Source organism: Passer domesticus, chromosome 12 (assembly GCF_036417665.1).
Source record: "Passer domesticus isolate bPasDom1 chromosome 12, bPasDom1.hap1, whole genome shotgun sequence".
Taxonomy (NCBI): domain Eukaryota; kingdom Metazoa; phylum Chordata; class Aves; order Passeriformes; family Passeridae; genus Passer; species Passer domesticus.
Window position 1 is genome coordinate 14,306,599 of NC_087485.1, and position 15,155 is coordinate 14,321,753.

Below are 15,155 nucleotides of genomic sequence, written 5' to 3' on the forward strand. Positions count from 1 at the left end.
AATAAAGTCGGCTCTAATGGAAAGAATCAAAATGCAACGCTGAGGACCTTTATGTGTTTGTATGCATGCGATTGGCAACATAACTGGCTTATTTACATTAAATACGCCACAAGGTTACAGTGCAGATCAACGTCACTTTATCGCTGATTACTTCTCTTAAACGCCGGAGCGGTGACTGATGCTCCGGTCCCCCTGTCCGCCAAGGTTTCCCCGGGAGTTTTTTTTTTTTTTTTTTTTTTTTTTTAGGAGAAACAGACTTTGCATAGTTTCGGGAGCAGGTAAGAAGGGCGCTTTGTGGAGCCCGGCGCTGCCCCGGGGGGCTCGGCGGGGCTCGCGGGGCGCGGGCGGCGGGGCGCGGGGGCTGCGCGGGCGCGGGGGCTGCGCGGGGCGCGGGCAGCGGCGCTGGCCGGGGGGCTGCGGAGCGGCGCGGGCTCCTCGGGGTGTTTACACGCGCTCAAGGTCACGACCAAGCTGCGCCGTGTTAAATGGTTTCTTAGTTGCTAGACAGGGAGAAAAAATGGACGATCACAGACCATTCTTTGTAGATTATTATATCAAGGGTTCAGCTTTTGGCTCATCAAAGCTAAATGCCGCAAGACCTATCTAGTTGCTGTGAATTATGCCAAGACGACAATGGAGTGCTTTTTTAATGGTACAATGCATTTCACCTACCAGATAGGGGGAGTCCACGCTGAGAGATGGGGATGTCTTGTGATGTTGGGTGATCAGTATCAATGAAGGGGGTTATTCTGAAAAGAGACAGATTAAAATAAAGCGCTCTTTGCTCGGGATGTGCTGGAAGCAGTTGGGAGGGCTACCCGGAGCGGGCGGCCGCGGCAGCCCCGCGCCGCACTTTTCCCCCTCCGCACAAGAAAATGATCAAGTCAATCATGTGGACATGCTTCATTATTCATTGAACACAATCTTTTACAACGCTCCGTTTACGTGCGGGAGTTTCTTCTACGCTTTGCTTTAAATTTTAAGGTAAGAAAGACAAAGGTAAAAAGGGGGTTTTTGAGGATCCGGGAGGCTCCCGTGAGCCATCAAAGAGGCTCCAAAGTCAGTCCGGAGTATGTTTTTGTTTTTTATTTCTTTTTAATCATGGCAATGGGGCCTGCGTTTTCCACCGTGATTAAAAAAATACAGTATAATTAAATATCCATAGCAGTGACGTTTGCAAGCAGGGCTGTCAGGGGAAAAGCAGAAAATAATGAAAGGAGCGGAGAAGCCATTGAATGGCGCTATAGAACTTAGCCTGAAGAAAACCCTACGTTTTTCCTCTTTCTCTCTCGTTTCTTTTAAAACCGTTACTTTACAAAAAAGGAGCGGGCGGGCGAGGCGAGGGGAGGCGAGTGCCGGCGGCGGCCGCGGCGCTGCCCGGGGGCCGCCCGCCGCCGGCCCCAGCCCGCACCGACCCTGCCCTTAACTTGCCCAGAAACTTTTTGTTTTAAAGGGTTGCTGCGGAGCAAACTTTGCCGAAGTGACTTTAAACGCGGGCCCCCCCTTTCTTCCCTCCCTCCCCCGTTAGGATCCCGGCTAATCGTGGTGTAATTTGTAAACTCCCCCCTCTCCTTTTTTTTTTTTTTTTTTTTTTTAATCAAAGTTAGCTGATGCATACCATGTGTCAAACTTGTGAGATTCAAGTGCCTAAGAGACCTGCCATTTTGTGCTCTAATCGACCTCTTATGAATAGGAGCCGTGCATAATGCTGCGAGGAGCGTTGTGACATTCAAGTAGGCACTAAATGTCAGGCCAGGTCTCAGCCCTTTCGGGGGGAGCGGAGCGCGCCCGGCGGCGCCGCGGGGAGCGGGGAGGCACCTGCCAGCCCGCCGCCGGGGCTTTTGTCAGCGCCCGGAGAAAGTAACAGGTTAAGGAGGAAACTTAAATGGCAATCCCCGGCGGGGAGGTGGGGGGAGCATCACCTTCCCGGCGGCGCGCCGTGCGCGGAGGGCCGCGGGGGCGCCGCAGCCTGCGCGGGGCAGCGGCCCCGCTCTCCGGCGCGGGGGCTGCGCGGGGCTGCGCGGCCGGGAGGCGGGGGGGCACCGGGCCGGCGGCGGGATTAGCGGGAGGGGGAGAGGAAGGAGAGATTCTTTGATGCTGTGTAGGAAAGAATCCAGATTTTAATGCGCCCATCTGTTGCAGTTTTGCAAATAATTAATATATATGTGTGTATGTGTGTGTGTGAGAGAGAGAGAGGGGTTGGGGGAGCGCTGCCGCCTGTGAACTTCAACGCAGAATAAAAGGTCGCGAAGATTTATGCTGTTTATCGGAGGGTCCGCGGCTCCCGCGGGGCGGCTCGCACGGGCTCCATCCGAAAAGTTAGTTGCCGGCGTGCCCCGGCGCGGCCGCGGTGCCGGCGCCCGGGGCGGGCGCGGCGGGGAGGGCTCCGGCCGCCGCCGCCCGCCCGCGCGGCGGGCATTGTTTCGGGGTGCGTGCGGCGGATGTGGCCGCGGCTGATAGAGTGTCGAGGCGGGGACGTGATTTGTCAGATGCCTCCGTTGGCGCTGGAGCCGCCGGCGGGCCGGGGAGCGGCGGTGCGGGCGCGGTGCGGGCGCGGCGCTCCGCGGGCGCGGGGCAGGGCGGGCGCGGGGCGCGGCTGCCCGGCCGCCCGCGGCGGGAGCGCTCTGCGGGGCTGTGCATTCCCTCGCCGCCCCCCGCCCCCCCGTGCAGTTTAAAATAAATCCAACAGGGGCCGTGTTTGCTGAGCTGATGTGCCCGGCTGATACAGATAGCGGCGGCGAGCCGCCCGCTTCTGTGGAAAAAGACTATTTTAAGTGTCATAATTAAGTTTAGAAGCCTTGTTTGGGCTCATTCACTGCTCGAAATAAAAAGGACTGGCTGCTTTTAGACCCTTTCTGAAGGGGTTGGCTAAGCGCCTCTGCACGTTCGCTTGGAGAAGAATGTTTTCTTTTCTAGTTTAATATTAGAAACTATATTTTTACTTATTTAAACCGGATTTGATTTTTTGGAGATTTTTTTTCCCTCTCCCCCCCGCCCCCCCATCGCTCAAATCTTTGTTCATTGTTCATTGACTGTGGAAGGCTGCTTAAATGTACGGAGAGAGGGGGGAGGCCCCCTCGGTGGTTTGATGTTGAAATAGTAAACCTGAATGAGGAGGGTGGCTGGAAAAGTGGACATTGCAGCTTTAATTAACTTCAAGATGCTTCAGCGAGGACCAGAGCGTAGTAGTGACGTTGCCTCATAAATCTGTCCAGTACAGTGCGTTGCATTGAACTATTACAGTATCACCATCATATTGAATATTCACTACCTATCCGGGAGCAGATTTGCATAATTGGATCTTTTTTAAATGAAACTTGTTTGCAAAAACCCAAACAAAACCAAAAAAAAACAAAAGCCCAAGTGAAAACCGCGGCGATCTGCATGGTTATAAAGGGTTCAAACATATCCGAAAAGTAAGTGACCTGCATAAGTACATCAATAGGTTAAGTGCAAATAAGATGAGAAGTGCTTCTGAAAGCTGTACATTCCCTATGTGGTCTCTTGGGTTGTTTCTCAATAGCGAGATTTTTTTGTAGCCTCAGGGATTTTAGGTTTTCTGTCTGCTTTCATAACTTTTTCCCTCACAGTTGTTATACAAGGTGAGGCTTTTGTACCATGCCTGTGTACCTGTAGTGATGTTTTAAAAGAAAATAGATTAACAGTTTGTAATTTGTGCTGTTTGACTTGTATAATTATGGCTACTGTGGAAGGGAAATGTGTGTTGCAGTTATATTTCTGGTCATCGAATAGATCATCACTAAATATGTCAGAGTATTCAAAGATTGTTTGTGTATGTGTTTGTGTATGCTTAAAAATCGACTAAGTTACCTAAGCTGTTACTTCTTAAATCAGAGAGGCAACTAGCTTTTTAACGTGTATGTAACCCGCCCATTTGATGGAGGATGAAGATGACTGAAGTAATTAAAAATACCAGCAATTTTTAGGGTGAATTTGTAGCTTCTGTGTAAACCCCATCCCCTCCTAACCGAGTGGCTGGCTTGCAATGTTGCAGTTTTGGATCGGGCAGGTTTAGAAGTATTTTGTGCAATCAGACGCTGGCGTTTCGGATGCTGCGAGGGAAAGTTGTGGAGGGCAGGCAGCTGAGAGCTGGAAGTTGCCCGCTGGGGAAGGGGAGCAGCCATCGGTGGGGCGAGCCGGGCAGAAGTGCAAAGTCTGCGTGCAGCCCCAGCCCTGCCCCGGCTCTCCCCCCTCGCCGAAGGCTGCTTTAGTTATGATGTCATTCTGATAGTGGAGAGCAAATGTCTCCTGATTCTACCATTAAACGCCTGGCTGATTTGCCTGATAATGATAGCATTGACGTCCTGCTCCTTGACAAATGCAAGCCCTACGAGCCCTATGAATTAACTTTTTTCCCATAGCTGGGAGCCAGCTAGCTTTACGACTCATGAATGTAGCAGCACTTCTTTGACAGATTACTTTGAACCTCCTCAATTCTGCAACAAACCCCCTCCTCTAAACACCACTTCTTTTAGGCTGCCAGCAGACCCCTGGACAGTTTGGGCCTGATTTGCAGAGCTGCTGAGCATTCATCACTTCCACTGACTTCAGATGGAGTTGTGGGTGCTCAGCAGCTTTGAAAATCAGGCCCTGTGTTCAGTCAACAGATGATGCATTTTTTGGCTTGTTTGGTTTTTATTTTTTTTGTTATTGTTTTTCAAGTTAGACAGTTAAAGAGGGCTCTATGATTTCTAGTCATTATAAAAATATTTGTAAATAGCTTGAGTTGTTTGTCCTAGTCTGGCTGTTTTACCCTTTCTGTTATCCTTTTTTTTTTTTTAAATTTTATTTTCAGTTAATCTTCTAGTGGATGTGCTGTTAATCTTCATAAGAAATGGATCATAAATGAGTTGTTTAAAGTTTAGAGAATGTTTTAGAAGAAAAATGTTTCCAGTTTGATACCAAGTGCTGAGAGATTCGATTGCTGTTTCAGAACGTGCACTAGAAGAGTCTCGGTACAGTTGCTAAACCCTGCGACTGGTTGCACTTTCTCATGTCTGCTCTGCCTTCAGATTTTGCTCCTGACTCTGAATTTCTATCCCTGCAGGTAAATGAGATTTAATATGATGGGGTTTTTAAAGTGCCAGTGACTTAACTTTGTTTTCATGTGCTGTTACGATGATGACAATTAACAACTGGAGATGTAAGAAAGGTCAGCCTCTCTGTTACTTTTGCAGGGAATGAACGTGAAGTATTTGCAGGCTAAAGCTGTGTTTTGCAAATGATTTCCTGAAGATACAAGTTGCTTTGCTGGAAACACTGTATTTAAACTCTTTGGCTAAATTGACTATGTCCTTATTAATGGAAAAGAAGGAAAAAGAATCGTTCTACGGGCTTTTTGACTTCTGAACATATTTAAGCTCTAATAGTCAGCAAGTTGTCTGGCACTGTCTTCACTGTAGACTTTTATATAATGAAGAGGCTGATTGTCATATTTTTGTCCATGCCAGAGGCCAATAACCCAACCCATTCATTATCAGAAGAGAGTAGCCTGTAAGTTGCAACATCAGTACCACTGTTTTGCTTGCAGCAATGAAGACAGTGCTGAGATCAGAAATTGTGATCTTCAGCACAGAAAGCTGACACATTAGGTTGTTTACCCACCATGGAGCCTTAGGTGACCAAAGAGATTTGCATTAGAACAGATGTAGAAAATCCACTAGTCCATTAAAATGGGCTGCACTTATTCCCTGGGAAGCACAAGTTTCATCAAGTGTAGGGAAATCAGTAAGAAGTAATTTTTCCAAATGTTGATTTTTGCTTAAAGTTGACTTTGAATTGCACAGGTGTTTTTAGAGTGCCTTGACTAAAAAAAAAAAAAAAAAAGGAAAAAAAAGAGACATGATTTATATAAATTTTATGAAAATGGGAACTAAAGCCATAGACAGATTTATTTTATAGTTTGAGTGTGTGGACAAATAGAGAATTTTAATCTTCTGATTTAGTGTACTTTAATAAGATTGTAAGCAAATCTAAATTTTAATCTCTGAATTTCTCTCAGATACCTGAAGAGATGTATATCGGCTCCTCAAAATGCTGAAAACAGTGTGATCTTGAAAAACTATTTTTCTGTCCTCTCTTTCATACCTTGCGTTTCCCTAAGTTGCAAGCAATTTGGATGCAGGGAAAGACAACAAAGATGAAAAAATAGAATACATACTCTATCTTTTATAGAAACATGAATAAACTTATTTCTGGCAACTGTAGATGGAAATCCGAATTTCTCTAGTCAAGAAACTCCAGACACAGATATTTGTGGAAGAGGAAAAAAAAGGATGAGCTACTGAAAGCAAATATGTAAAAGTAAAATAATTCTGATGCTTAACTGGCTGATCTCAGGGTTATTGTACAGCTGTGTGGTTCTGACTTCCAGTTGTGTGGCCGAATATGGAGTATGAACTTTCTTGGACCAAGGCACTGATCAGAATCTGCCCTTGGCTGGAGACAAGAAAAAATTGGAATGATCCGATAGATGTTTAACGTGAAATAACCGGGGAGCGTCTGCCTAAATCTGAGTGGATCACAGTAACTGCTGTGACATTTTCACTCATATTGGCAGGTTAAGCAACGAAGCCAAGCACTGAGGGAGAGATTTGAAGCATCTTTTCAGGGACAGCAGAGATCCAGATCAGGAAAGAGGCAGGGGAATAGGGTAGTGAAGGAGGATTTGGGTTGCCTCTGCCCAACTGCACCAAAGCTGTCACAAAATATGCTCCCAGACGTAGGATTCTCCCAGTATTCTGAATTTGGCACCTTTCCCTTAAATTTAAATTTGCTCTAATTTTCAGGTGCATCTTACTAGATAACCAGATGCATCAAAAAGGCAAAAGAATTATAGAGGAGTAATTATAATTAGTCTAGTTGTCTGTGTTTTTTTAAAAATTGTAAGACGGGTCCTTGAAAGTATTTCGAACTCACTGTTTTTTACAGTTCTTAATCTAAATACTCCATGTGAGATTGTTTTCTAAAGAGATGGGTTCATCGGGTCAAGTTGAACTATATTAAAGACAAACAATTTTGTTATAATCTGACTGTCTTTTAAACACAGATGAGGAAAACAGAACTAAAATAGCCACAGGAGCCTCAATATCTGATCTTTCCTCCATTGTGCATTGCAGTATTTGAGACTCACATAACCAAAAGCAGAATTAGGTAATTCCTTTTGAGTATTTGCCATGTTGTGGAAAAAGCAGCGCTGCCGATCCTGGTAGGACATTCACAGACAGATCTGCAGGTAGCAGTGCCTGAAAATAATGATGATGGCTTCATTCCCATGGCATGGGGCAAGCAACAGAGCTTCTTCAAACCAGCAGCTCATTTTGCCTGCATGAGTGTTGAACTGTCCAGCTGTAGGAATCTCGGGCTCCCAGAGGGAGCCAGTGCTTGCCAGGAGGAGGGGAGATCAGGCAGGGGTTATCCCAAGTGGGTACCACAGTGCCAGGGAAAGGCTGCTTGGGAAAATTTGTCAGTTTTGTGAAGAGCAGAAGCCAGAAAGGGAAAGAAAAAGGAGAGTATGAGCTGATTTTCACTCCCAAGAGGGGTGCAGGGGAGGTTGGTGGCAGGGGCCAATATGGGCCACCTGTGGCCACTACTCTGCCTTGGGACAGCCTGGGATGTACTGGGGACTGTTCCTGTCATCAGCCTTAGGAGGTTCAGGGTGCTGTGGTGCAAAGGGGCACAGGGCTGTCCTGATTCTTCCCATTATGATAAGGTTGTTTCAGCCTGTGTGTGAATTTTGTTATAGTTTCTTTACATTTTTTTTTCTTTTTAATAAGTGCTCTTGGAACCTTTTCCTCCTTTTTTTATGCCTTTGGGATATTCTGCCACAGTCACTGTGGTTCTTTTTGAGGAGGATGGGAGACCTGTTGAGCTCATCAATGCTACAAAGGGGTTGCTATCAAGTACCACAGTCAACTTGGTCACTACAGGGTTGTGTGTTGTGCTTCCTTCATAGTCCTGGCCCCTGCTGATCTGGGAATTAGCCCTGGTAACCCATGTCACAGCACTGTGTTAGGTTGCCAGCCTGGCATTAAATTTATTTTTCTAAATGATGGCATGCAGTATTAATGTTCTTTTATTTCAGTCTTATAAGCTGGCCTCCATAGATTTTGCAAGCATTGATACCATCAATCTCATCATTGGAATACCAGTGGTAGATACAGATAGATGGAGATGGGTCTCTTTAATCAAAACTTTAGAGAAACCTGGGTAAATATGGAAATTCAGGTAGAATAACTCCAAGCTTAGTACATATGGAGTAAATTATCAGCAAGGGAAGGATAAATGAGTTCAAGGGAAGCCTATGTTTGTTTCTTGAGAAAGAGCATGTGAGAGCTTGGGTGAAGAAAGCAAGGAGGTGTAAAGTCAGGTTTCTATTAACAAATGCTGACATGGTGGGCTGGATGTTCGTCTCCTAACATTTCTTTTGATAGCTCTGTATGGATGAGCTACTTTTAATTTTCATGTGGATTTCCTAAAAATTGTTCCCTAGATCGGTTTCTTCAGGGGTCCACTGAAATCTTAGAACAGGACAGAGCAGCATTTTAGTTTTGGAAACAGTTTTACTCAAGGGAATGGTGTGACAGTGAAGTGTTGAGCAAGTGAATTAGGGAGAAACCTTTTCTTCTCTGGCATTAGCTTGTAACTGACAGGAGAAGTAGAAGCTGCCTTCTACTCTAGTGGCCAAGGATTTTTGACAGGTGTGTGCCCTAGTTCCATCATATCAAAATATGATATATCATATTTTGAAAAAAAAAAAAACTACTCACATACACATGCTCTTTTTGTTTTTATTTTTTAAACACCTTTGTTTCTCCAAGGTTTGCATGAACACTGTTATGAGTTCCAGTCTCCACCGGGACTTTGAGGTTATTGAATGTTGAGGGTTGACTCAATGTTGGAAAGCAGAACTAGTTTTGAAATTGCTGCTTCAAGTAATTTTTAACTTCATTTCATTGGAATACATCCTGCATTTTCAGGAAAATTATGAATCTCTCTTCTCACAGAAAAGTCATAATATTTAGCAAAATTTTAATTTATTTTGATGTGATTTCTAGGATTCAATTTTGCTTTTGTTATTTCTGTCTGGGTATGACTGAGTCAGTGGATAAAAGTTCCTTTCCTTACCTGGTGAAATGCATGTGTTTCTTAATTTCACTGTAAGTACAATGTGCAGCCCCACTGTTTCCTGATCAAACTTTTTCTCCTTTCATCATTTCACGTACAAAATTGAATCCAACTTTTTGAGTTAAAAAAATGCAAAGATTATAGGCAACCCAAAACTGAATCGTGCAATGAAATGACTATTTATTACCTTTTTAAAATAACTGCTCTTCATTGATTCATTGAGATTTTGCCATAGGAGTATCATTCCTCCTAGGGCTAATAAAATAACTAGTAGAAGTTAACCCAGTATCATTATTAGTACCATTATACAGACTGAACAACCTCCACTGCTCTAACTACTCCCTCCTTTGGATTTTACCATAAAATGCCTCTTAAAATAGCTTGGCTATTCTGAAATATTCTTTATTGTTTTAAAGATCAAATGTTCAAGCATATTTCTTTTTTTTTTTTTTTTTTTTTTTTTGCTTGAGCACAAAAAGCTATATGCCTGTGCCTGCATAAATGGACATGCTATGAGATAAATGAGCAATAGGAAACCCAAAACAACTTCTGGATTAGAATTTTAGTCTTTTGTTTGTTTGGTAGTATCTTTGGCATGCTAGGGCCTTTCCAAATATAGGAGTACAGTTTCTGGCCAGAACTAGCTGCCATTTTCTTATTGCAGTTGAAAAATACCAGTTCATTAGTTTGCATCAACATGCTGCATCTTTGAAGGATTTCTCAGGTCCACAATTGAATTTCTGCTCAAAATGAAAGAGTTGCATCTCTGCACTTCATTATGAACTGGTGATTATGGAATGCACCTGGGTCACTGGAGAGCTGGATTCAGATCGTTCCTCTCTATCTGATTTAAGTCAGCTTTTTCAAATCAAGTTTCTCGCATCCCAGGTGAGTGCTTTAAAAACACACTTTGGCTCTTCTTTTTAAGTTCCTGCTTCAGGCTATTCCAATTTGAATAATCATTTAATTATTCAGTGGGTCAGAAGAGAACTGACTCTTGGCTTGGGCTCTCCAGTGTGATGTGAGAGACTGAACCCAACTGGTTTCTGTGGCAGAGTCTTGCAGCCTGCACTCCTGAGTGTGACATGGTGAGAGCGGTCTCGTATTCTTACTGTTGTCTTGCTGGCTTTTCCTTTTGAAAAATTGCAATAGGTATCAGGTTAGTCCCAGAGGAGAACAAAAGGAAATTCGGAGATCTTCAAAGTATTCGCGATACTGAAAAATTATTTCTTGCATAGTTCACAATTCAGCTGTTATAAAAGTAGTTGGGGATGGAGTGCGTCTTTATAATCCAAAAATTTTCATCTCAAAATGGAGTTTTGTTGCCATTATTTTTGTTGGGTGGATTGTGTATTTGAACTCAATATTCTTACATGCCCCTGAGCACTGAGAGAGTGGCTCTAGGAGGTGTGATGGGTGGAACATTAACCCTTTCTCCTAGTACTGCCTTGGACCTTGTGCAGCACAGAGCTCGCTGTGGATGGCTCTCTGGGAGTACTGGGAGGAGGAAAGAAATGCTGTGTAAATGCCAACAAATGCCTGAGAGATGCAAGGGATACTGCACTTGTTACTTCTCTCAGGAAGAACCTCCTCTCAGAGGAGATCTATGAAACTGGCAGATTTCTCTGTCAGGATCTCTTAAAAAGCAGAGAAAAAATGTCTTAATCTGTAGAAGGGGAATCCACAAAGGGAGGAAATCCTTCTTTTCTTAGAGATAGAAATACTCATTTTGATAGCTTCTGTTTCCTCTGTCTTTCATTCTTAACTTGTCTGGCAGCACAACTCTGGCAGAATCCATGCTGTATTGGTTGGTTCCCCTCCTGGCTGCTCTGCAACAGTGATGGATGGGAGCCAAGGGAATAAATATAGCTCTGAGTTCCAGTAGTAACCCCCTGCCACACTTCTACACAGAAACTGGGAGGTCACGGGGGGAGAGGGAATGGCTCAGGTCTGACTTCAGCAGAGAGGGTGTTTCTGTGCTCCCTGAGGAAGGGGAAAGGTGCTGCAGAAACCCACTCCTGCCTTTGTTTCCATGCAGAACTGAAGGGATCTGTAGATCTATTTTAAAAGCATTACCATTGGCTGTGCAGTTTCCATGTGAGTTTATTAAATGTGGACATTTTTTATATGTAAAAATAACTTCACCATTTTGTTATTTCCTTTTACGTATTTCACTTCGGTTGGAAAAATGAAATCAATCTAGTCAGCTTTTCATCAGTTTCTCTTTGGCTGTCATGCAGTTGCACAATGCTGCAGTGCTTGGCTAGCAAAAATGTTTACAACGAAAAATTGTTTTCAATGGGATTAAAAAAAGAACCATGGAAACATTTTTATTGGTCTTCAATTTTTGTGTGATTTTGATTTTTACAAGACCTAAACTACATCAATGGTGTGGCTCTAATTTGATTTTAAGATTATACTCTATTTTTATATATACTTACAAGGTACAGATAAGATACTACTACTATCCTCTGTCACAAAGTATAAAAAATTCTAGCTTGACTGTTTCTTTGCAGCTGGTTCAAAGTCCTTGGAAATCATGAGCACCTTACAGTTGACTCAAGAGTTTGGGGTCATATCTTCCACCTGTGTCTAAATACCTGTTATAAGTTGGTTTAAGCAGTCTTCATCATTTAGAACTGCTCTGAGTTGATTTCTAATCTGTTAATGCTGTGAGATTGCTACAGCTGAGGTGAATCTGGGGATATGTCTGCAACCCTTAAATACCTTTATTGCAGCTGGCACCTATAGAAATCTCACATATGGAGAATATATGAAGTCAGATCCTTGGAAGGTTAACTGTAATAAAATCCTAAGAGTAAAATATTGGCTGACAGTTACCCTTTGCATCAAAACTCTTAGATTCTTTTTAAAAAAGGTGCTTGTGGTGAATGTTGAGTTAGTTTGAATTTTAATTTATTTTGCTTTACAGTTTAAGTAGAAAAAGGCTCTTCTAGGGATGGCCTGAATTTGTGAATATTGATGACTGCTTTATGGATATGTGGACTGGGGCAGTGTGGGGAGGCACTGAACCCTCCAGGGGCTGCTCCACCAAAAACAGAGAGGAATTACCCAGGCACCCTGAGCTGTTTCTTACACTGCCTCTCTACCTTCATCCAGTGTCCCTCAGCAACCACATGAACCTACCCCGTGAGTGAGGCCCCTTGGGTACCCTTTGAAAAGGGAAAGCCTTTCTCTTAGAGAAACATGAATTTCATAGGGCCCAAGCTTGCAAATAAAAACTCTTCCAGCGTTTTTATGATCAACACTCACCACTGAGTTCACTAATTGAAGACCTTAATGAATGCTGTAATGATCAGGTCTGTTATTGTCACTGATGCAGTATCTTGTTTTCAGGTGTGAGCTGGCTGAGTCAAATTTAGTTTTCTCTCTTTTAAGTGAAATCATTGTCACGCAAGCAAAAAAAAAAAAATCACCACAACCCCCCCTGCTCTATAAATATAATATATCACAGCCTCTTTCAAACACCAACTGTTGATTGGCTACTACCCATGTCATGATACTAAATCATTGACTTCAGACTATTAACCTTTTGCTTCCTGAATACAACTTCTGCAGTGAACTCACATCCACTGTCTAGTTAGACAGAACTTGCATGTGATGAGATAACTGTTGTGGAAAGAAACAAATTATCATGCAGACCTTTTCTGGCATTTTGGGAAAGGTATTGAAATTTACAATTTACAAACAAAACCAGCTGGATTTGAAACTGGTTTACACATGTATAATCTGTAATGTAACACAACTTTCATTCTCCTGCTCCGTAGCTGGTATAAAGATCTAAGAGTAGATTTGATGCCTCTGTAGAAATAGTCTGGCTGGTCCATGTTCTTCAACTGCATGACACTTATTCATGTACCTTTTTTAGAAGAAAACATCTCTTTTCAGAATATGTTGATGTTTTTAACCATATGAGGACTATTTTGGGGTGTGCTTTTCTTTGATGAGATTTTCTGTTGGGAGATTGGGTTTTTGAAGATGTGCTTCATGTACTTAAGTCAAACAAAATACTACCTATTAGATTGTAAAAACCTTCTCTTTTTATGTTTCTCCTTTATTAATATAGATTTACAAATAGGTCTTCAGAAAATTTTTATTGTTGCTTGTTGTTATGACACATCATATATCTTTTGCTAATTGTGCATTCTTTTCTTGGTTTTAATTATATTGTGGAGCAAATGTTTTGTCATTTAAAAAATAACATGGCACAATTTCATCATTTCTGATTTAATAATTAAAATACCCTTGAAGACCCCATCACTTTTTTCTTCCTTCAAGATGCCAACAATCTCTGCACCTTTCTCTCTGAGGCTGGTGGTGGAGCTGGGCACGACAGAGCAACCCAAAGATGAGTGAGGGAGGAGCACTGGCTTTCAGCTTGCTTCCAGCTCCGTGTGCAGGTAGCAGGGCAGGGTCTCTGGGTCAGCCACCGTGCTAGGGAAGCACGACAGGAGAAGCAGGGCTGGCAGGTAGAGGGAGAAGTGTTCCGTGTGTCTTTTCATACTGGATTTGAAGTCAACTTTTCCTCTGGGTGATTTCTTCTAATTTGAAATTGGTTGAACAAAAAAAAAAAAAAAAAAAAAAAAAGAGGGGCAGGGAAGTGTTTGAACACTTTGTATGCTCTGTTCAGATGTGTGTGTGTTTTTTGCACAGAATTATCCAGAAAGTATGTGTGAAAAATGGAAGTTCTCCTGGTTAAACTGGAAGTTCTGCCAGGCTTGGAAGCCATTTGTACCTTGTTCTGGGTCCAAGGTGCTTCCCATGTGCACCTGCTGAGTGTAGAATTTAGTTCTGTCCAGTTACTTCCATTTAGGATTCGTGTTCCCTTAAGATCAGTATTTAGCACTAGGACAGCTTTTATATGTTGAACAGGGATCATTTATTCCTATAGAAATAAAAGGGTTTATAGAAATGTGCAATCAATATGCAAAAGCCTACTAAGATAATTTGTATTCAAATGTGAACAACATTAATTCTAAACAATCTTAAGCCCTTATTTTGTCCAATGATTGCTGGACATCTAAGTCAAGAAGGCTCTTCTAACTTATTAGTTTATTATCAACAATACTGCCAACACTTAAACTCTTCAATTAGGTAACCCACTTACCTATTATTCTATTAGGGCTTGCTGCATTTTGAATAAAGTCCATACTGAAACACTTCTTGCCTTAGCACAGGTGCCCCATCCTTCTAGAGCAGGTGTATGTGGAGTTTGCAAAGTGTACAAGGAGAATGTAAATAACAATTACTGAATAATAATTTAGTATTTTATAAGATGCTTATAAACTGTCTTACAGCTGCATGATATGAAGACACCTATAAAAGATATAAATGTACTTGTCTTTGAGAAAGCGGTATGACGAGAGTAAGAATACTTTAGAATGGTCACATCTTTTTGTTATGTTCAGTAGGTTTTTTTTCCCCTTGGTTTACATGCTTAATTTTTCTCAGGAAGGCTGTATGTTAACAAAATTCTCTGTACCCTATAGAAATTCTTTAGTTTGTGGGGAGGATTGTATGTACCTTCAGCTGTGAATAATTTGTGGATATAATTTGTTTCACGAGGTCTCTTTCAGATTTTATAAACAAGACGTTCACATACATGTAAGGAGTGTCAGTTAAAGCTGTTCAGTGCCAAACCTTACTGGTACAGTGCTGTGAGTCCTCCTGCACTGCTTCAGCTGATCTCATACTGAGCATTTCTGGAATAGCATTTGATCCTGAGTTAGTGTGGAAGCAGTGCTATTGCAACGTGTTTTAGTTGTTTGGCTAATGCTGGATCTCAGGTGCTAAAGCATTTCTGTGCTGAATTGGGTCTTCTGCAGTTAGAAAAACTCAAAGTAGTGAAAAATCCCGGACACAATTGAGTTAGGTTATGAGTTAGGTGTTACAGTGTTTTGAAAACCTGCAATAAGCCATATTACCTTCTTCTTTTTTAAAACTTTTTTTATCTCTGTGGTTCCCATCAATAATCTGTGATTTCAGAA

The 15,155-nt window shown here is 42.6% G+C and overlaps 1 protein-coding gene across 22 annotated transcripts in view; it reads left to right on the plus strand.

Moving 5' to 3' along the window:
* Window positions 1-230: 230 nt before the first annotated feature.
* Window positions 231-15,155, plus strand: part of ZNF536 (zinc finger protein 536) — a 344,757-nt gene continuing 329,832 nt past the window's right edge. For 5 of the 22 annotated variants that reach the window (XM_064386636.1, XM_064386635.1, XM_064386629.1 and 2 more), the window contains exon 1: window positions 453-984. The gene's annotated coding sequence lies outside the window, so the exon portion shown is untranslated. The other 17 variants (XR_010346602.1, XR_010346601.1, XR_010346600.1 and 14 more) reach the window with 9 other exon arrangements.